Consider the following 21,775-nt stretch of genomic DNA (forward strand, 5'->3'; position numbering starts at 1 on the left):
TTGAAGACGCTCATAACAGCAACCCAGTTATTCCTACACCATTCCAAAATCTGCCTATTTATCTGCTCCTCAGTGTCTGGAGGGCTATTTGGGGCCTATAGACTAATTCCAACACAGTGATTGCACCCTTCCTATTTCTGACTTCCACCCACACCAACTCACTGGACACTCTCTCTAGAGTATTGTCCTTTTCTAACCCTAACCCTAACCCACCTCACTGACAAAAGGCAAAGGAGGAAAAACCCAACACCCAACCCCAACCAACCAATTTTCCCCTGCAACCACTGCAACCATGTCTGCCTGTCCCGCATCGGACTTGTCAGCCACAAACGAGCCTGCAGCTGACATGGACTTTTACCCCCTCCATAAATCTTCGTCCACGAAGCCAAGCCAAAGAAGAAGAAGAAGAAGATACTATTCCTGACCAGAAATGCTACTCCCCCCCTCTCTTTTACCGCCCATCCTATCCCTTTTAAAACACCTAAACCTACATCACCCAAACCTGTCCTTGCATCAGCCATGTCTCTGTAACAGCCACAAAATTAAATTCCATGTACTGATTCATGCTCTGTTCAGCTCTTTTATTCCTATACTCTTTGCATTGAAATAGATACATTTCAAACCCTCCAAATGAGTACATTTATGCTTCCTCCCCTACCTGACCACATTCACAACCAATCATCCTTTCCACCTGGTCTATTCTCAGCCCTCACATTCTGGTTCCCATCCCCCCTGTCAAACTAGTTTAAACTCTCCTCAACAGCTCCAGCAAACCTGCCTGCCAGGATTTTGGTCCCTCTCCAGTTAAAGTGCAGCTCGTCCTTTTTGTACATGTCATACCTTCCCCAAAAGAGATCCCAATGATCCATAAATCTGAACCCCTTCCCCCTGCAACTTTTCACCCATCCATTCATCTGCTACAACTTCCTATTCCTAGCCTCACTAGCGTGTGACACAGGCAGCAATCCCAAGATTACCACCCTTCATGTCTTGCTTTTCAGCTTCTTTCCAAACTCCTTATGTTTCCTCTTCAGGACCTCACCCCTATTCTTATCTATGTCATCACTACCATTGTGGATCATGACATCTGGCTGATCACCCTCCCATTTGAGAATGCTGTGGATTCAATCAGACACATCCCTGAACTTGGCCCCTGGGTGGCAACATATGACCCAGTTCACACAAATTCCCATCTATTTACCTCACTATCAATCCCCAATCACTATAGATAGCTCTGCTCTTCCCTTCTTAGCCAAAGGGCCAGACTCTGTGCCAGAGACCTGATCATTACAAAGTCCCTGGTAATTGTCCTTCTCAACAGTATCCAAAACAATATATTTATTGTTGAGGAGAGAGGCTACAGGTGTGCTCTGCATTGACTGCCTATTCCCCTTCCCTCTCCTAGCAGTCACTCAGTTACCTGCCTCTTGCCTTTCGGGTGTGACTGTCTTTTTATGGCTTCTGCCTATCACCCCCTCTTGTGTTTTAAAGAGGCTGCAAAGCATTTATGCACATAAGATGATCTGGCCGAAGACATCTGTTGCACTCCATGCAAAGACCAATGCCCAATCTGCTGATTACCTGGGACCTCTTCTGGAAGTCAGGAAAGCTGAACAACACCTTCAACGAAGCTGACAACATACAAATGAAAGAATATCCCTGTTCAAGAAATCATTCAAAAACTGCTGTTTTGATATGAGTGAGTAAATTCATATCAATCATATTACATTTGGATTTCAGAATTTAATTACCAATTCATAATCAACAATTACATTGCAGTTTGCTTACTTGCAAAAGTTGAAACTTGTTGATCTCAAAAAGACACGCAAAATCATGGTCCAGTAGGACATAACATTGTCATGGAATGTGGTTACATTCATGTGCATTATACGGTATGTGGCAGTGAATTAAGCATTCCTGCAATTACTACCAGGACAGGGCAATCAATGTAACAAGCCTTGTTACTGTCTACTGAAATTTAGGTAACTGCAGTTGACTTTGCCAACAAATAAAAATTAGACTGTCCATAGTTTTGCCATAAACATGGTACAGCAAGTTCTGCCTCACTTTGACTTATCGCGCACTATTTTTATTTATTTTTGTAAGGTGGTTTATAAGAATGTTTGATGTTGCTACAAAACAATGAATTTTGTGACTTGTTAATGACAATAAATTCTGATTTTGCCATTCCCTTCGACAAGTGATTTTATTATTACAAACAAGCAGAGAGTAAATTGGAATTGAGAACAATGAATCCTTAATTCCTATTTACACTATTCTATATGGCTCTGTGGGACTACCCATTGAAGTCATGTCTCCTACTATTGCATTGCACAGGCTCGGGGGTTTTCTGAATATTTTACAACAATTTGAAAGAAGCAACCCAACAATAGGAGTTGGAAGTTTGCTCAAATACCTAGCTGCAGCAGAAATAGGTTCAGTCAAAACCAATAATTAAAAGAACAGGATACAGCATAATGATTTACATTTGCCAATCAGAATTAATTTTATGCATATACTTGGCCATTTGTGGCCTTTACTTTTGGCACACTTACTTGTGAGGAATGGGATGGAATTCATGAGCAGGAGATTATGCTGCAACCGTACAAGATACTGGTGAGACCGCATCTGGAGCAGTTCTGGTCTCCTTACTTGAGGATGAATGTACTGGTTTTGGAGGCGGGCCAGAGGATGTTCACCAGGTTGATTCTAGAGATGAAGGGGTTACTCGATGAGGAGAGATTGAATCATCTGGGACTGTACTCACTGGAATTTAGAAGGCTGAGAGGGGATCTTTTAGAAAATTATAAGATGCATAGATAAGGTATAGGTAGGTAAATTGTTTCCATTGGTAGAGGAGACCAGAACTAGAGGACATAGCCTCAAGATTCAAGGTAGTAGATTTAAGACAGAGATGAGGATGTATTGCTTTTCCAAGAGGGTGGTGAGTCTGTGGAATTAGCTGCCCATTAAAGTAGCCCAAGCTACCTCAGTAAATATATTTAAGACAAGATTGGATAGATTTTTACATAGTTGGGGAATTAAAGGATATGGAGAAAAGGCAGGGAGATGGAGATGAGCCTAGTATCAGATCAGCCAGAATCACATTGAATGGCAGAGCAGGCTTGAAGGGCAAGATGGCCGACTCCTGCTCCTATTTCTCATGCACTTTCAATGCAATCAAAGGCCTGAAATTTATGGTCTTCTGATCAAGGCCAAAGGATTGCAGTCAATTTCTTCCATTGTCATGGACCAAGTTTCTTAAAAGCAATCTGAGCATTGAGGGCATGTGACTTGGCAGGGAGATGCAAGTACATTGAATCATGTGGCGTGGAGGGAGAGAATATGGTCAGAAAAAGCCCCACATACAAAAACGCTAAAAATAACTAAGCCATAGTCCGTGGTTTGGCCCTTATTACACCTGAATGTTTCTGAAAGAGTTCAAAATGATTTCATAATGAAATAAAATTAGTCAAACTAGAAAACATGTAAAAAAATGGGTAAAAATTAAATGTAATCAATTTAAAATATGTAAAAGTTACATGAATCCTTTACAGCCTTTTCCCTCCATCCCTCCCTGACCCATTTCAAACGTGGCAAAGGCTAGTCAACCAGATTCCACTGTACTAATGCAACTTCACACTTCACACAATTGACCTCTCTCATTTGAGCACATTTGTGGAAACCACTAGCAAATAGCTCCCAGAATTTTTGAAATGTCCACATGCATGCACATTATGCCCCGAAATCCAGAATTTGTGAGTACTTGTGCAGAGAAGTGCAAGCAATTTTGTGCAGAAATGAATGGATTTTCCTTGAAATGTCTGACTAAATAAAACCAAAAGTAAGGAGGTGAGTACATCCTGCAGCCAATACCCTTGAAGACTCCAGAAATAAAAGGCGAATTTCATCCACTAACGAGCATAAGCCTCGACTGATTGCTAGAGAATTGATAGATTTGGATAAAATAGAAAGTACAAACTAGTTTCAAATGGCCTAAAACATTTTAAATACTAGAACCAGGCAAGCCATTACAAATATTGCTTATGAAGATTGGTTCGACAAGGGCGGACAGATTTGGGAAGAGGATTAGGCATAAATCAGTTCTGTCCCAAATTCTTCACTGGCCACATTACATTATTTTGACAGCAAAACAATTTTGGGCTCAAGATCTTTAGAAAAGACACAATTCTATTTAGATGCCTCTGATGACGCACCAGGATTGACTTGACATTGAATTAGCCCCATCTGTGAAATTACTTTCTTTCACTGTTGTGGGAATTGTGGCAGCTGCCAGGGATGTGAGCATTCACTTGCTTGATTGGTTGCTGGTGGCCACAAACAAGCTGCACACAGAGGAAGTGATACCTTTTCCTCCTCTGTCGCAGTTTGTTAATGAAGGGAACAGTATTTAAAACACTTGTTTTGTTCCCTGGACTTGTTTTTGACTTCAATGCAACAAGAAGCATTTCTGGACTCCAGTTTCTATAACTCAAAAGTACATGATATGTAAATGAAGTTAAAAAGGAACCTTTGATTGTACTTCCACTAAACACAACACCATGATAAAAATTTAGCTTTTGCATGTTCTGCCCCAACCCAACCAAAACCTGCAAGTTAGACTAGTGTGAATTTTTACAAGCAGGTAGTGAAATGCACAACATACTCATTTCTCAAAGGATTTCTCCCCTCCATCCCCGCCCCTGTGGTGAAACATCTTAACTCCTTCTAATGTGAAGAATCTGGGACACAGTATATTAACTTTTCAATGCATTATATCAGCAAGGAGCCTACAAAATGTTACAAGCATTTCAGTTTATTGTAAATATTGTTGTTTATGTATTGTTGCCCAGAGAATATAGAACAGCACGTGAACAGACCCTTCATCTCACACCCATGATGCCAATTTAAACAGCACATCTGCCTGCATCTGGTCCATATCCCTCAATTCTCTGACTGTTCATTGGCCTATCAGAATGGCTCCTAGACGTTGCTGTCATAAGTACTTCCATCTCACTGTTTTATTTGGGGCGGGGGGTGGGGTGGTGAAGGGATCGTAAAGAGTGTAATACAAATCAGGTAACAACAAATGTAATAAATGCATTCAAAACTTTGTCCTTGGCCTGCAGCAGAACATAACGACAATGTCGGATTTACAAATGGGCTGAGCAGGCTGCAGCCCAGGGCCTCATAATCTAGTGGCGGCCACAGCCTCCTGCCGAAAAAAATTAAAAATTTACCATTAATTTTATTTCATTTGTAACAATAGAAAATCAGGGGCGCACCTATGCCAAAATAATGTGTAAGTACTCACCCTTGATTTTACTATCTAGGCCCAGTTGCTTAGTAACATTAAACACGTATGTATAACAATTACACAAGTTTTCACGTGGGATTTTCCCATATGGCTGATTCTCAATTTGCAGGAATTGTGAATTCTTTGTGGGATTCCCGAAATCGCACATGCTGGCAAAAACACTGAGATTAGCGTAATGTTGAAGCATAGTTATGAATGTTCTGTGTGAACATCTTCATTAATTCCATACCTTTGTAAGCTTATTAAAGGTTGTATATTTATAAACAATCTTTTTATCGATGCTAACATTTCAGCAATGTTCTACTTTCATTGAGTAGAAAGAGAAGCGAATGAGGTTTTGTTTTTCATGATCAGAAGCTATTAAGTTTGGGCCTCCCAAGGTCTCTCAGCCCAGGGCCTCCATTTGCATTAATCCGGCACTGCCTGCTTGTACTAAAAATTGACTGGTAACATTCATTCCAAATGAGGCCCGAGTAATGATGACCACAAACAAGAGCCACAGCATTATCAGTACCATATGGCCAATCATTAACAATTTGGCGATCGCATAAGGTGTAGATGCTGAACTGGACGTCCCACATCAACACTGTGAGTATAAGAGCAGAAACTCTGAGCAGACTGGCTAACCTCCTAATCTCTTCCTTGAGACTGACAAATGGAAAGACTTTCTCCAGAACAATAAAGAAGCTCAACACATCCAGCTCAGAGTAATTTAATCCATCAATATCGCTATTTAATAAATATCCATCCCCTCCATTACCTGATTGGACAGCAAGAACCTATAGGATACAATGCAAAACTTACTGCAGTTCAACACTTCATTTGGTTCTCCACTTAAGTCTCCAATATTGAGAAAAGCAAAGGCCTGTAAACGTAACTCCATTCCATCATTGGGGTTGAATTGGAAAACAAATCAAGCTCTAGCAATCTGAAGTGTTGGAAAAACGTAGCCAGGGCACTTGATAAGGAACATCGTTTCTCATGATCATACTTATGTCCCTTACTTATGTAATTTCTTTAAAATATCTTGCTAGCTCCTTATCTCCTGATCTATCTCAACCTAACTCCAAACTCATGCCCCTCCCTCTGCCCATTCACGCTCAGTTCTACTTTCAAAACTGTAAACTTTCCACTCTCCCCAGTCGAGGAAGGCTTGCTTTTACAAAACGTAACTTTTTTTTTCTTATCACAGACGTTGCTTTACTGGTTTAGTTATTAAAACTTTTCTGCTTTTGTAGCATGCTTGAATTCCCTACCTAAAATCACCAGGAATCTCAGTGATTCAAGGAGAAGACCTCCACATTTTTTAGAGAATTACTTGATAAAGCAAATAAATATAACCTTTCCAACATATCCACTTACACAGGATGCTTATTTTAAGATTCAAACGATTAGAAACAAACCGTAAATTTATTGCAAGTCTAATTGAAACTCCCATCTAACATGCATTCAGGGCTAAATGGAATACAGAAAATTACACACACCAAAATGTCATTTGCAATTGGTAAACAGGAATAGCTGAAAACAACTTCAAGCAATTTGGGAAAATGCCTCTCAATCCCAGAGCGTATTCAGTCATTACAGGTATTATCACATGTTTAAGTCAAAAGGTTCTGGGTATCTTGAAGTGGTAGTTACAAAAATTGAACAGTCTTCAGGTATTTGAGATATTTCTGCATTCCATTGCATCGTAATTTAAAATGTTCAAAAAATTTCAACAATGAGAGACCATCAGTGATTGAGAGCACAGAACATGCAATTTAACACGAACTACAAACAACCGTTCTCCATATGTATGCTCAGGAAAGCCAAGACTAAGGCTGAACTTCAAAATTCTTGCTAATGACCTTAGTATTATGCAGCTTTTATGTTCAACATCCTGGCCTTTTCCTGGTGTTTCTGGAAGTGAAATCATTACAGGAAATGTATGGAAACAGTCATTATAGATCTAAAGAACATAGAAGCTTAAAGTAGTTGTAACTGATAATAATGGATATTGAATACACAATTGTCATTCGACCTTTTAGCAGTGCATATAAAATATAATCTCTATAAACACAATATGTTTAAACATTTGTCATTCACAGTTGTTTGATGGTTACTATATGACCATTTGAAGGAATACTGCATTTAATATAGACGATCTTGCTCAGGTGCTCAAGAATGTACTTATTTCAAAAACCATCATGTTCAATAACATCAAACTTACCACAAGGTGGTGACTTTCCTGACCAGGCTATCATTTCACAGCATTTCTGAAGTAAGGAGAAAATAATATCACATCGCATCATCGAATCTCAGCTTTCAGCACCCTCTACTGTAGGTTGCAGTAAATGAGCTGAAAATTCATATTCAGATCCAACTGCATCCATTCCGAGGCACGGCTTGTGCATTCTGCTACAATGTACATTGCTACAATCTATACCTGAACACAATCATGCCTCACTATTGTCATCAATTTATTTCTTCAGCAGGAATTATGTCATAATTGTCTTGAGTTACAAGCATTAATATTATCCATCATTAAGTTATCCAAGGCTTTCCAGCAAAGATGAAAATTAATTTAAATTTTGTGTACCGCCCACCAATGTTCACTTTTGTTGCTTTAAAATGGAGCAAATTTGTATTTACTGGTCATTTCTGGTTGTACAGATAATATATGATAGTTACCTGATTCAACTTCTACTCTTCATCAAGTAAAGATCATCCATGGTAATGTTAAATATGGATTTCTCAGAAAATTGGGTTTATCCTGCTGCTGTTGAAGGCAAGGGAAGAGATTGCTGGGGCTAAGATTTTTAAATCTTCGCTGGTCAAAAATGAGGTACCAGGTGACTTGAGGATAGCAAATGCGGTTTCACTTTTGAAGAAAGGTGGTGGGGAAAATTCTGCAATCTATAGACCTGTAAGTGGTAGGGAAGATACTGGAAAACATTTTGAGGGAGAGGATTAATTGTATGAGGTCTTGTGTCAAACTCTTTAGCTTTGGTATTATGTTGGTATTGGGTGGGGAATTTTAAAATATTTATCTAAAATGAATGAAGTAATAGCTAAATCTGTCCAAAGGTCAGGAATATGGGGCATTGGGGAGTGGAACTTCTTTGTGTTCTTCTGGCTGGGAAGCCCAAGTCTTCAGCATCAACTGCTGCCGGAGTCGGTGACAGCGACTCCATTCTCAACATCAGGCGCGGATCATCGAAGAAGTCACCTCAGGCTCCCGGACAGGAGCGAGGACCTCGAGTTTCCAAGCAGGAGTGGGGACGGTAGTTGAGGACCAGAGGTGGCAGTGGGGAGGTGTCGGGATCAGTGGTGGCAGTGGGGAGGTGTCGGGGACTGGTGGTGAGAGTAGGGAGGTGTTGGGGACTTAGCAGCGGTGGGAAGGTGTCGGGAAGGTAAGCAGAGATCAGGATTTTTTTTGGATAAGTGCTAAACATTATTTCATGTGAATTTTCCACTTGTGGCATCATGTTTCACCACTGATATAGATATTCTGCTGATGCTACTGTTCTGCTTAGCTCCATTGTTCCAAACACCGAAAAACTTTGGATAAGGGGTACTTGACCTGTCGTAGATTCAGAGGAGCTGCTGAAGAAACAGTGACAAGATTAGATCTTGATAGGAAAATGAAAGTTGATTGCTTTTATTTCTGGAGGTGAAGATTTACCTGGTGCGGGGAAACTTCCTGGCACACAAATAGAATTATTCACCTTTAGATCAGGAAAATGTCCTTTATCTCCATTTGAAATGCAAACAAATCATTCATTTTATACCTTTCTTGTAGTTTCCCGATGCATTCTAAATACAGTACCACAATATAGATTATTTGTCAGTTTCTTTTTTAATAAAATCTAATCTGCGGATCTATCCCTCATAGATTTTTTTTACAAGATTTAATATTTTAAGTCCTGATAGAAATTTTTCACTCAGTACAACAATAACACACAGAATTATGCAATCTTTTAAATACATTTTCATAAATGACAAACCAACTATTTAGTATCATTTATATTTGCTTATTTTCAATTGCACAGCTTGATAAATATTAAACACTGAAATCACAACAGGAATATTTTGATACTTGGTTTAAATTAAATGATGCACATTTTTAAAAATTGTGGTACTTTTCTGTCGAGAGAATTTGTATTGAATTTTTTTTTTGTTTAAGCTGCCAAAAATAAATGAAGAATGAAATTGCTTATAACCACTGCAGCCATATTAGCAATTACATTTCTTTAATTATAACACTCAAAAACAAAAAAAAATGCTCATTAGCTGTACTGTGCTTTAGAAATAAAAGCTTACAGCAATTTCCAGCATCCTTTTGATACATTGTTTTTAATAAATGAAATATTATTCATCTTAGTTGAAAAGCTAGAAGATTCAATTGCAGGGCAATAAAGGAAATGTTCTAGGATTTTTTTTTTATCCCTGCTTCATAAAATGGGCCATAGCAGTGTAGGTTTGGTTTGGGTTATATGAACAACAAATGCCAAAACATATGGACCACACCATTTATCATGTAATCTACTCTTTGAATGGATGGGTACTATCAGCAATCTGGTATTGATTTTGCAGGCTCTTGCTATTGTTCATCTAAGCATCCAGAGTGGCAGCGAGCATTAATGAAAGAAAAAAAATGATGTATACCAATCAGAGCTGATAGCAAAGTATGTGAAAAGTCTGCCAAACTTTTTAAAGAAATTATTGTGCAGGCATTTCTACATACTACAGGTGAGAAAATATGGATGTTAACCTATCAGGAAAGGTGTTTTATATTCAGACATGATCTATCTATTTTTTTTAAGGATCTATTCCGTATTCTCAGCCATTTCACAGAATCCCTAGATATGTTCAAACATAAACGTTGGAATGAAATTAGTAGGAAACATTGTGAAATTCACACAAACCACATTGGGTGCATGCAAGTTCAGGAAAAATAGAGTAAGGGTGCAGAAAAGATACACCAGGATAATTTCAAGAATGTCAGGCTTTAATTAGAGAACAGCTTAATAAGCCTCAAGGCTTTCCTTTATCTGGAAAGCAGTGAATTAAAGAGAAATCTAATAGAGGTTTTAATATTTTTAACGTTTTGAGAATGTTGTTTCGACTGTTAAAGTGCATAGTTAACAAAGTGGTGCTGACAGCAGATTTATGTGGAGAATTTAATATAGAATTACCAAAACACTGAAATAATAAACAAAATGAAAAAGGATAGGTTTTGTATTACATTAGGTATATGAAATCAATTTTATATCTGAATAGCTTCATACATTAATTATTTTATTTTGATAATCAAATCTTTGTAATAACCCATCAATATTGTGAATGACCGATGATTGAGAAAATGTCGAGCAGTTCTGTATTTGTGCTCTCATTATTAAGTGACACTTCACATCATTCATAAAACATGAAAATCTGTCCAGTTGTTGGTTTTTATCTCTAAAATCTGAATGGAATTACTTCTCAAGCAATTTTGGTCATGTGCACTTATTTAATTCTGAGATAATTATACTAATTCACAATTCCATCATGAATATTCTCCAAGGATTTCCTGTTTTTATTTATGCTTTAAATTTTACTTCTCAATTTTACCTTTATGTAACTTAATTGATGAATCTATACCTTTTACGTTTCTCCATATGTGACACACAGACCTAGGAACTGCTTCATATTGCTTTGTGCTCTAGCTTTTTATTTCTGAAGAACAACAGATTTTGAGGCCTATTTCTTTCTTTCCACCCAACAAGCATAAAACTTAACTTGTCAATAATTATCTCCAAGTAGTAATCCACTCTATCTATTTATTTACAGAAATCAAATGGCTACCTCAACATTATCATGGGCAATCAAGATCGAACAACAAACATTAGGGAAAAGTTGTGAATGAGGATTCTTATTATGGATAGTGTAGTCAAAAGATTGATCAAAGAAAGTCACTCTGTTTCTAGTAAAAGTGCATATTTTTGGTGTTTTTTTAATCCATTTTATCCATTCATGGGATGTGTGCATTGTTAGGAAGATCAACATTTATTGCTTATCCCCAATTGCCCTAAACAAGATGGAGATGAATTGTGTATCTGAACCTCTACAGTCCCAAAGATACTTCTTTCTGTGGGGCAGAGAATATCAGAATGTAGTCTCAAGATCTATTTACAAGACAGGGTGGGATGGAATCAACAGTTGGTGATCTTCCAATGCACTTGTTGGCTTGGTCCTTCTTATTGATTGAAGTCATGGGTCTAAAAGCCCAGGATTTTATCTTTGAGATTTGATTCCCTGAACAAATGAGTGTAGCCACCTCATTATGTAACTCGTACAGTAGCCATAATTTAACGCTAAGAAAACACTGGGCAATTAAGATTTTTCTTCCTGAACATTTTTGGGGATATTTTAGGATTTTTAGCTCCTGATCACAAAAATCACCTTAAAATTTTCCGATCAATCACCATTTTTTAGATATAGTCTTTTTTTGTGATTTCCTCATATTTTAAGTCTACTTCAAGCATTCAAAGCCACAAAGTGCAATGTCAATAAAAATTCATTTTCTGCCTTCTCACTTGGACTTCTTCCCTGCTGATCCTGGTGCAGTCAGTGACAAACATGGTGAAAGATTTCACCAGGACATTGTGACCATGGAAAAGCGGTATCAGAGCAACTGGAATCCATCAATGCTGGCCGATATTGTTGGGCACAGACACTAGAGGCATCAGATGCTGAGTAGAAATGAAAATCAATGGTAAAACATTTTTATGTGAGTTGAACTAACACCATGTGTCAGCATCATAATGCGATTAAACATGCTAAAACATTTAATTGAATGTTTTTCCATCTTCAACATGATACAGCAAATCTGAAATTATTATATCATTATGTTCATTTTGAAGTTGTCTATCATAATCCCCAATTTGTTTTCAGGATGAAAACGTTTTGAAAAAGTGTGTTGTCCAGAGTCAATCCAACCCACATTGTTCAGCCAAAACAGGGTTAAAGATGGTTGAGAGAAAATTGGAGATAACAGGCTGATTCCTTTCATAATTCAAAGACAGGGCCCAAAATCAAGTTCAATAATGACTTGGAAGCAGCAAGAATCCTTGTGGAATTAATGATTGGATTCTGTTTGTGGTGACTGATGAGAAGAGTTCAGCAGAGGTTTCCAGAATTAGACTGGTTTGCTACATCTTCAATATAAATGGATTGGACTTTCTAAACACAGAAAATGGGCGAGGAATATACTGAAGATAAAATACATGCATATGATGAAGAAATGGCTTTGGGCTCCCCACAGTAGTAAGGTAGAAGTTGGTCATCAAGGTAAAAGGAGCTACCTTTCCAAGCTTTACCCAATAAAAACTGTTATAATCCCTTGATTAAAAACAATCACTGAGTTCATCTTTAACACTTCAATTGCTTCTTTTTATTATTCCCGTGCAAACTCTCTTCAAGGTATGTCCACATTGGGGATTTTTACTCCTCTCTTTAACCCTCTCTCACCGCTTTCCCTCTGTGGTTTCTACTGCTGTCCTACTCTACACTCCCAGTCCTGACATGGGCTCTCAACCCAAGATATCGACCATCTCCTTCCTTCTACAGGTGCTGCCTGGCCCGTTCAGTTCCTCCAGTGGTTTCTTGTTTGCTTCAGATTACAGCATCTGCCATCTCTTTGTCTCCACAACTACTAAAGAACTGATACTGAACAACTCGAACTTGTGGACTGTCAAGTCTCCAGGTCATGATGGACTTCATTCATGGTTGATGCTTTGGTTTCAGTTTTCCAGATTTAGGTTCCATAGATTTGGGGAAGGTTCCCTTGGAACTCCATTACTGCAAAAAAAAAAAGCAGAACACTAAATATCAGTAAGCTTCACATCTATTGTGAGAAAATGATATAAATATTTTTAAGGACTTTATAGCAGAGTTCTGAGAAAAACTGAAAGAAACAAGCAAAATCAGCCTGGTTTTGTGAAAGTGAAATTATGATTGAGTTTTTGATAAAGTAAGGGATACTGATGATAAAAGACTGAAAGACACAGATTTCCAAAGGTATTTGATATGGTACTGCATCAAAGGTTATTATGGAAAATGAAAGCTCATGATGTGGAAGATAACATTGGCATGGATAGAAGATTGGCTGGCTTACTAGAAAAAGACTAAGTGTGAAATTGTCTTTTTTTTAATTGACAAGATATAACAAGTGGTATGTGACTGGGATGATGCTGGAGCTTCAATTTCTTACAGTTTATTTCAATTATTTGGATGGTTGCTAAATTTTCTCAACACTCAAAGATAGATTCAGAGAGGTTAAGTTAATGGCAAAAGTCTGGCAACAGAAAATTAAAGTATGAAAATGTGAAATTTCTATTTTAACAGGAAATATAAAAATGCAAATTATTATCTATAATGGTGGAAGATAGTAGAGGTTGTAAACCAGAAAGATCAGGATATCCTGCTGCACACTTTGCAAACATTGGAATGCAAGTACAGAAAGTCATTAGGAAAGTTAACAGAATGTAATCATTTATAGCTACAGGGACTGAATACAAAAACAGGGAGGTGATGCTTTGGTTATAGAGTTAATTGGTGAGTTCACATCTAAAATAACGTGTACAGTAATGGACTCCTGATTTAAGGAGGAATTTTCTTATTACGTTGGACAATGAAGATTTTGCTTCCTGAACACTTTTGGGTGTATTTTATAGATTTTGGGCAGCTGATCACAAAAATCACCTTATTTTCCTAATGCTTACTTTTTTTTAAGATATAACGTATTTTTTGTGATTTCCTGTCATAATTTAGTCTACTTCAAACATACAAAACCATGAAATTCAGCATGTCATTGAAAATTCATTTTCTGCCTTCACACTTGGACTTCTTCCCTGCTGATCTTGGTGCAGTCAGTGACGAACATGGTGAAAGGTTTCACAAGAACATTGTGTAACGAGCCCAGAGGACCCCAAAACCCAGCAGCAATAGATATTCACCAAGACAAATGGTTACTTAAACAAAATATGCTTTTAATTATCTTTAAAGATGAAAACAGGATCAAACTTTATCTTATCACTATTGACTTAACTAACCTAACTTAACCCCTTTCTAATTCTAAGCACACATGTATGTAATGTGTGTGTAAATTCAGAAAGATGCTTTGATTCACAGTCCAATCTCACTTCTCATTCCTCCAGGTGCACTGGTTGCAGGCAATTCCTTATACTGTGCATAGAATTTAACATTTATAAAGTTCACCAGGCTTTGGTGCCTGAAAGGTAAATGGTTATCACTCAGAAAGGTTCTTGTTGGTTTTCAGAGAGAGATTTGTTGTTCACTGGACACCCACAACTGATTCCTTTTTAATCAGCCACTTCAGTGTCTTGCCGAAGAAACTTGCCCCCTCAGGGTTCTCCAAATTATAACCTTTCTTTCAGGTCACCACAGAGTTCCTTTTTGTTTCTCTTATTTCAAGTGAAACATTAGACAGCCAGTCCCCTCCTCATGCATGAACCACAAGGGCTTTGACCAGGCTGAACTAAGCACTCACAACCCATCTTCCAAAGGGAGGGGGGGGGGTTTCCACAAGCTTGCCAGCTTGTCCTGTCCCCAGTCCCAGCTGCTGCTACTGACTGTAAAACAGCAGAACTGAATTTTTTTTCTCTCTCTCTCTCTCTCTCTCTCTCTCTCTCTCTCTCTCTCTGAGACTGTTTGACTCTCTCTGTTTGCAAAACCATATGACCCTCTTAGAACAGCACGTTCCACTCCAGACAGTCTGTGGCTCCGACAAGTTCTTTCATCTGTTGCTTTTTTGGAAATAACAATCAATTAGTGAAGTATCTTGGGCACTCTCCAAAGCTCTAAGGCTCTGGAGCCGACATGTCTAACATGAGCAGAGCTACAGTATTTTAAATAAGATCTGTTTTAAAGTGTTTGTATGTGACCTACTCTAAAAAAAGGCCCCTATTTATCTCCCAAAAACATATCTTTATACAATACAAACACAACATAATCTGTCACAATTGCGACCATGGAATGGGGCAACTGGAATCTATCAACACGGGCCAACTATTGACAAGAGAGGTCAGATGCTGAGTATAAACAAAAATCAGGGACAAAACATTTTTATGTCAGTTGAACTAACAAAATGTGTCAGCATCATTATGCGATTAAACATTCTAAATTCAATAAAAGTTAATTTAATGTTTTTCCAACTTCCTACATGATATAGCAAATCTGAAATTATCTGTGTTCATTTAGACATTCAGCATGATAACAGGCCCTTTCGGTCCACAAGCCCTTGCTGCCTAATGACACCTAACTGACCTACAACCCCCAGTATATTTTAAATAGTAGGAGGATACCAAAGCACCCAGAGGAAACCCACGCAGACACAGGGAGAACATACAAACTCCTTACAGATTACTTGGGATTCGAATCCCTGTCCCAATCACAGGCACTCTGACAGCATTGTGCTAATTGCTACCAACCATGCCACACTTGAAGTTCAGCTCTCATAATCCCTAATATTTTTTCAGGAAGCAAACCTTTTGAAAACATTTGTTGTCCAGTGTTTTTATTTTTCATGTGGGTTTAGATAAGGTGAGAAACCATGTTTTACATGCTATCCAGGAAGGTCAACTTATACATATTTTGAGTTCCAGTTTGGTTGAAAGGTAAGACCAAAAGTTCAAGGGAGCCGTGGTTTTCTAGGAAAATTCAGAAGTTGGTTCGGGATAAGAGGGAGGCCTATGCCAAATATAAGAAAAAAAGATTAAGGAGATGTATGATTGTTACTTAGATTGCAGGAAGAACCTTAAGAGGGAAATTAGAAAGGCAAAAAGAAGGTATGAGGTGTCCATAGCTAACAAGGTGAAAGTGAATCCTAAGGGTCTTTACAGATATATAAATAGTAAAAGGAGAGTTAAGGATAGAGTGGGTCCACTGAAAAATGGAAATGGTGGACTATGTGAGGAACCATATGAGATGGGGGAGATATTGAATGATTTTTTTTCTCATCTGTATTCATGAGGGAAAGGGACTTTGGACTCATGTGAGATTAGTGAGGCAAATGGCTTAGTTATGGAAAGGATAGGGATTAGTAAAGAGAGGGTTTTGGAGCTTCTAGGGTCAATAAAGGTCGATGTCTCCTGGTTCTGATGGGATTTTTTCCCAGGACGTTAAGAGAGGTCAGGGAGCAAATAGCAAGGGCTCTGACAGTGATTTTTCAATGATCACTGGAGGAGGGTGTGGTGCCGCAGGATTGGAGGGTTGCACATGTATTTCCGTTATTTAAAAAAGGCACAAGGTGCAGGCCAAGTAATTATCGGCCAGTAAGTTGACTTTGGTGGTGGGAAATATTATGAAGGGTATTCTTAGAGATAGTATGTACAAATATCTGGATAGGCAGAGATTGATCAGGGGTGCCCAGCATGGGTTTGTGAAGGGAAAGTCATGTTTGACGAAATCTAGTTGAGTTTTTTGAAGAGGTGATAAGAAAAGTGAATGAAAGTAGGATTGTTGAGATGATCTATTTGGATTTTAGGAAGGCTTTTGATAAGGTTCCACATACAAGGTTAGTAAGGAAGGTTCAGTCACTAGGGATTAATAGAGAAAAGATGAGGTGGGTTCAGAGGTGGCTGGAAGATAGACAGCAGAGAGTTATGGGGGATAACTGCCTGTCAGGATGGAAGACTGTGACGAGTAGTGTGCCTCAGGGATCGGTACTGGGTCCCCAGTTGTTTATCTTTCATATTAATTATTGGAGGAGTGGGTGGTTATCTAGATAAGCAAATATGCTGACAATATGAAAATAGGGGGAGTGGTCGATAGTGAGGAAGGTTTTCTTGGATTACAGAAGGATTTGGTTTGTTCGGAAAAGTGGGCTGAAAGATAGCAGATGGAATTTAATGTAGACAAGTGCAAGGTGCTGCATTGCAAAATGCTGAGAAACAGAGGGATCTTGGGGTTATGGTACAGAGTTCTTTGAAGGTGAATTCCCATGTAGACAGGGTGGTTAAGAAGGCATATGGCATGCTGGCCTTCATAAATCATAGTGTAAAGTATAGGAGCTGGGAAGTGATGCTGTGACTGTTTAAAGCATTGGTGAGGCCAGGTTTAGAGTATTGTGTTCAGTTCTGGTCTCCAAATTATAGGAAGGATATAGATAAGGTGGAGAGGGTGCAGAGATTTACAAGGATGTTGCCTGGCTTACAACATCGAGAGTGCAGAAAAGATTAAGGAAACTGGGACTTTATTCATTGGAATGTAGTTGGTTGAGAGGGGATTTGATAAAGATATTTAAAATTTTGAAGGGAATAGATAGACTAGACGGGAGTAAACTCTTTCCCCTGAAGGCAGGGAGGTTGGAACAAGAGGGCATAAGTTAAGGGTAAGGGGACAAAACGTTAGAAAAAATTTTAGAGGATGCTTCTTCACTCAGAGAGTAGTGGCAGAATTGAATGATCTTCCAGAGGAGAAAGTTGTGGAAGGGTCCTTTCTGTCATTTAAGAGAAGGTTGGATGTGTACATGGATATGAGCGGGTTGGAGGGTTATGGGCAGAGAGTTGGGGGGGGGGGGGGAAGTTAGTGGAGTTGTTCAAGTCAAACAGCGTATAAACAGTTATATGATTATATGGTTATTAGCAGTGCAAACTAAAACAGAAATGTAGAATATGTTATGACAGCAAAAAGTAAAGTTAAAACAGTGCAAGGTCTGCATTGAGATAGCTTTTCAAGAACAAAAGATAGCCCTTAGCATATTGGAGGACCATTCAAGAATCTGATAATTGAGGTATCCTCTGCCTGGTAAATGTTATTCTTTCAGTTGGTCACAAGTCTTTAGATCTCTCTTTTACAATGAGCAGTGGAAACAGAGACTTTAAGTATTTTAAAGAAGGGTTGGATCAATGTTAAGCAAGGAAGTCACTGCTTACTATGGTCGCCACACATGCTAAATTGGGTTACCATCAGAATGACCGTGGCCCAATTGGATGGAGACCAACCTTGAGGATCTGATGGATCTGCTCCAGAGTCTAATTCATGTTTTCATATACATGCTCATGTTTCCACTGCTTTCCTGATGTATTTGCAGAGCAGGAGCTGCAGGACATCTCGATGATTATTTTTCCAACATCTGTCATGTCATTTGCCTCCTGTGCTTTTCTTTTCCTTGATAAGAAAAAGATGTAGCCACACTGAAATCTAGTCCCTCAGATTTAAAATACCTTCAAGTACAAAAAATTGTTCCTCCCCCACTTTAGCGCAGCAATAACTTGAAGTTATAAAAACTCAGAACATGGACAAAATAACACTGTTTACCATTGAAAATAAACGTTGCCATGTCTACCCATCAAATATTATCCTTATTTTAGAATGTAAGTAACAAAGCAATGATTTAGGATATTATTCCTTCATAAATAATAATATATTTATCTATTTGGATTTAAAGATGTCAGTAAGAAACAAAGTTTTTCAAAATTCTGATATTTTGAATCCTGAGAAAAAAACATTTTTCTTTATATCCTATCGGTGTCAAACAATCCTAGGGTCAGAAAGCATGCATGGATGTTAGTATATTTCCATCAGCTCTGCAATGTGCCTTCACCTTGATCTCCAAGATGCTTTTATTTTGAATGCTGTATAAATTTCCATAATGTTTTATACTATTGCAAAGTAAGGTTATGAAGTTAATGCTTGTTGAATATTTGGTGTTTTTATTGTGCACTGATTAATCAAGAGAAATTTACAATTTATAAAATATAGCTCTTCAGAAGCAGTGTTTCCCATGAAGAGCCATGACTATTCTTATAAAATTACTAAATAGTGGGGGGAATAGCCTTAGATAATCCATGCTCCTTAATATAGAACTTTCACAACTCCAGAGAGATAGAATTTCCCTTTAGCATTTTGTATTGGATCTAAGTTAAGCTCCAAAATTAAAAATAATTAGCAGGCAACCAACAATGGGGCACAATCTGAGATGCAGCTCTTTACTGAACGAGGAGAGTTATTTAAAGAGCCAGAATTTGGACGATACCAGTCGCAAACACCTACTCTTCTTTACAAAGCTGTGGTAAATGAAGACCTACTTTCCAATATCATAACCAGATGAAAGCCTTTAAAATACTAACTCTCACTGCACAGTGCAAATTTTATGAAACCACAAAACAAATTCTTCTAATTAAAATAATAATAAAATGCTAATACAATGTAATATCACATATATTGCATTAACATTGACTTATTCATGGCAATAAATTCTGATTCTGATTCTGAACATTTTCTACTAACTGATTATTGAAATTCATTTAACCATATTTTCTTGCCACGTTCCATCATGTGAAAATAATCGTTTTTTTTCTATAAGGCATTCATAGGATCAAATAAACTAAATGACATTTCAAATATGAGATTTTTTTTAATCTAGATTCAGTAAAGCTAGTGCAAAACTGCTGGATTGTCACAACAATCTACCTGGTTTACCAACTCCCATCAAAGAAGGAAAACAACAGTTTTTATTCGGTCCGGCTTGTGTGGTTTTTCAACGTAGTCAGCTCTTAACTGTCTCCTCAGTTCATATCAATTAAATCTGGAAATAAATGTTGCAATTGCCAAAGAAGCACATATTCCATGAACAACTAAAAAATAAAAGTTTGAAAAGATTTTGAAGCCAATGCCCACGAAATATAAAGCATGTTTCAGTACCATGTTAGAAAATGGCAGTGCAAGACATGAATTTTGCTGAACATTCACTTGGTTAGGAAATCTGTAGAAACATACCCATAAGTTTAGATGCATTTTTATTGTATTTTAAAACTAAAGCTCTAGAATATAAGAAATGTGTTTAATTTTGGAATTAAATAATGACCTTGACAAGTACGTGATAGGTTGAAGACTGAATATAGTGTAAGGTATGAATTACAAAGTTAATACCTAGATTCAACAGCCTTAAAACAGAGAGGGGAATAATGTTGTTTAATGTTTTGTTTTGTTTTTACCCAGGGCAAGTCATTCTAAAACTAGAAGACATAGGTTTTAGCTGAGAAGAGAGAGATTTAAGAGGGGCAAGAGGGGAAACTTTATTACTCGGGGGTAGTTGTACCTGAAATGAGCTGTCAGAGGAAACTGTTGAAGCGGGTATAATTTTGATGTTCAAAATACATTTGGACATATTTCTGAATAGGACAGGCTTAGAAGGATTTGAACCAAATGCAGGCAAATGGAACTAGCCTGGAATGCCAACGTGGTTGGAATCATACTCCTTGTGAGTACTTAAATACTCATTACCTGAAGAAACAAATCCAATCAATGGACTGAATTATCGCCACCAGTTTCTCAGTTACTTTGTGGTCTAATTGTAGTCACGGTTGACCACTCAGGATGGCTCAGAGAGCTCAGGGTCTGAAGCAAAGATATGCCCATTGTAGGGAAGCCTGTTCCCAGACTGTATTCAGAGACCCCAATTCTATAAACCTCTCCGTAATTGTCAATGGATGTAGTTTAGCCCAGCTAAGTGACATTACTGTATGTGGGAAGCCATGAACCATACTCTCATGCTTGGAGACTGAGGTCACATTCACTTTCAACCTCCTCGTGGAAGGATTTCTCTGCCACGTCTCCCATTTGCTCTTCTGCAGTATCAGAGAAGTCACCCAATATTGTCTAACTGCAGAAATTATTTAATCTATGTTGATTGTAATGAGGATAAGGGGGAATTTCAGACATTGGGATTTGCCAATGAATGGAGGCAGACTTTTATAATGAAAATAAGCCATTTGTAAAGACAGATTACAAATGGCTTATTTTAAAACACTTCATGTACCTCCATAAAAGGTCCAAATAAGGATTGACTGGTCCAACTTGCTCCATGCTCCCTCTGCCTAAGGTGGTAGGATCAGAGGTGGAGCGAAGTCGCTCCATCTCCTGTGTAAAAAGAATTGCCATTAAAAGCAGCTCCAAACAGGAAGTAAGATGATTGATGTCACAATGACAACCCCATCACCCTGCTGCACTGTCACAGACAGCTGGCAAAGCTGTTAGGCTGCACTCGCTCACTCCCACATACTGCCTGCTCCCTCATGCCACCCCATGGACTCAATGGCCAGGACTCTGAAGGTTCCTGGTGGCAGAACCACTTCATTCAATGCTGGGTGTATGGGCCCTGCAGATTCCGTGAACTGCGCAGTGGGGCGATGGGACTGTCGGGTTGGAATGGGTGGTGGGCCTGATAGAGGGGAGATGGGGCAAGAGGAAAGGGGGAATGGAAGGGGGTGAGGAGGGAGGGGAATGGAGGAGGAAAGGAACAGGGTGGTGAGGTTGTCACGCAGTAAAGGGGTCTGTCAGACAGTGGGGTTCAGGCAGTGGAGTGGGGGGACTGTCAGCAGCGGGGCAGGGGTACTGTCAGGGAGCGGGGCTCAGGCATCGGAGCTGGGGGACTATCAGGCAATGGAGCAGGGGGACTGTGAGGTAGTGGGG

General features: G+C 38.5%; 1 long non-coding RNA gene across 2 annotated transcripts; it reads right to left on the minus strand.

Moving 5' to 3' along the window:
• Positions 1 to 10,605: 10,605 nt before the first annotated feature.
• LOC138744914 (uncharacterized) lies at positions 10,606 to 21,229 on the minus strand. 2 transcript variants are annotated; one of them, XR_011345868.1, is made up of 4 exons: positions 21,123 to 21,229; positions 19,775 to 19,889; positions 18,304 to 18,469; positions 10,606 to 13,138 (listed from the first exon to the last, which is right to left on the minus strand). It is a non-coding gene; the product is annotated as an uncharacterized lncRNA (long non-coding RNA). The 2 variants fall into 2 exon arrangements; XR_011345869.1 differs by having other exon boundaries at positions 19,775 to 19,938.
• Positions 21,230 to 21,775: the final 546 nt, after the last annotated feature.

Source organism: Narcine bancroftii, chromosome 10 (genome assembly GCF_036971445.1).
Source record: "Narcine bancroftii isolate sNarBan1 chromosome 10, sNarBan1.hap1, whole genome shotgun sequence".
In the NCBI taxonomy this organism is placed as follows: Eukaryota; Metazoa; Chordata; class Chondrichthyes; order Torpediniformes; family Narcinidae; genus Narcine; species Narcine bancroftii.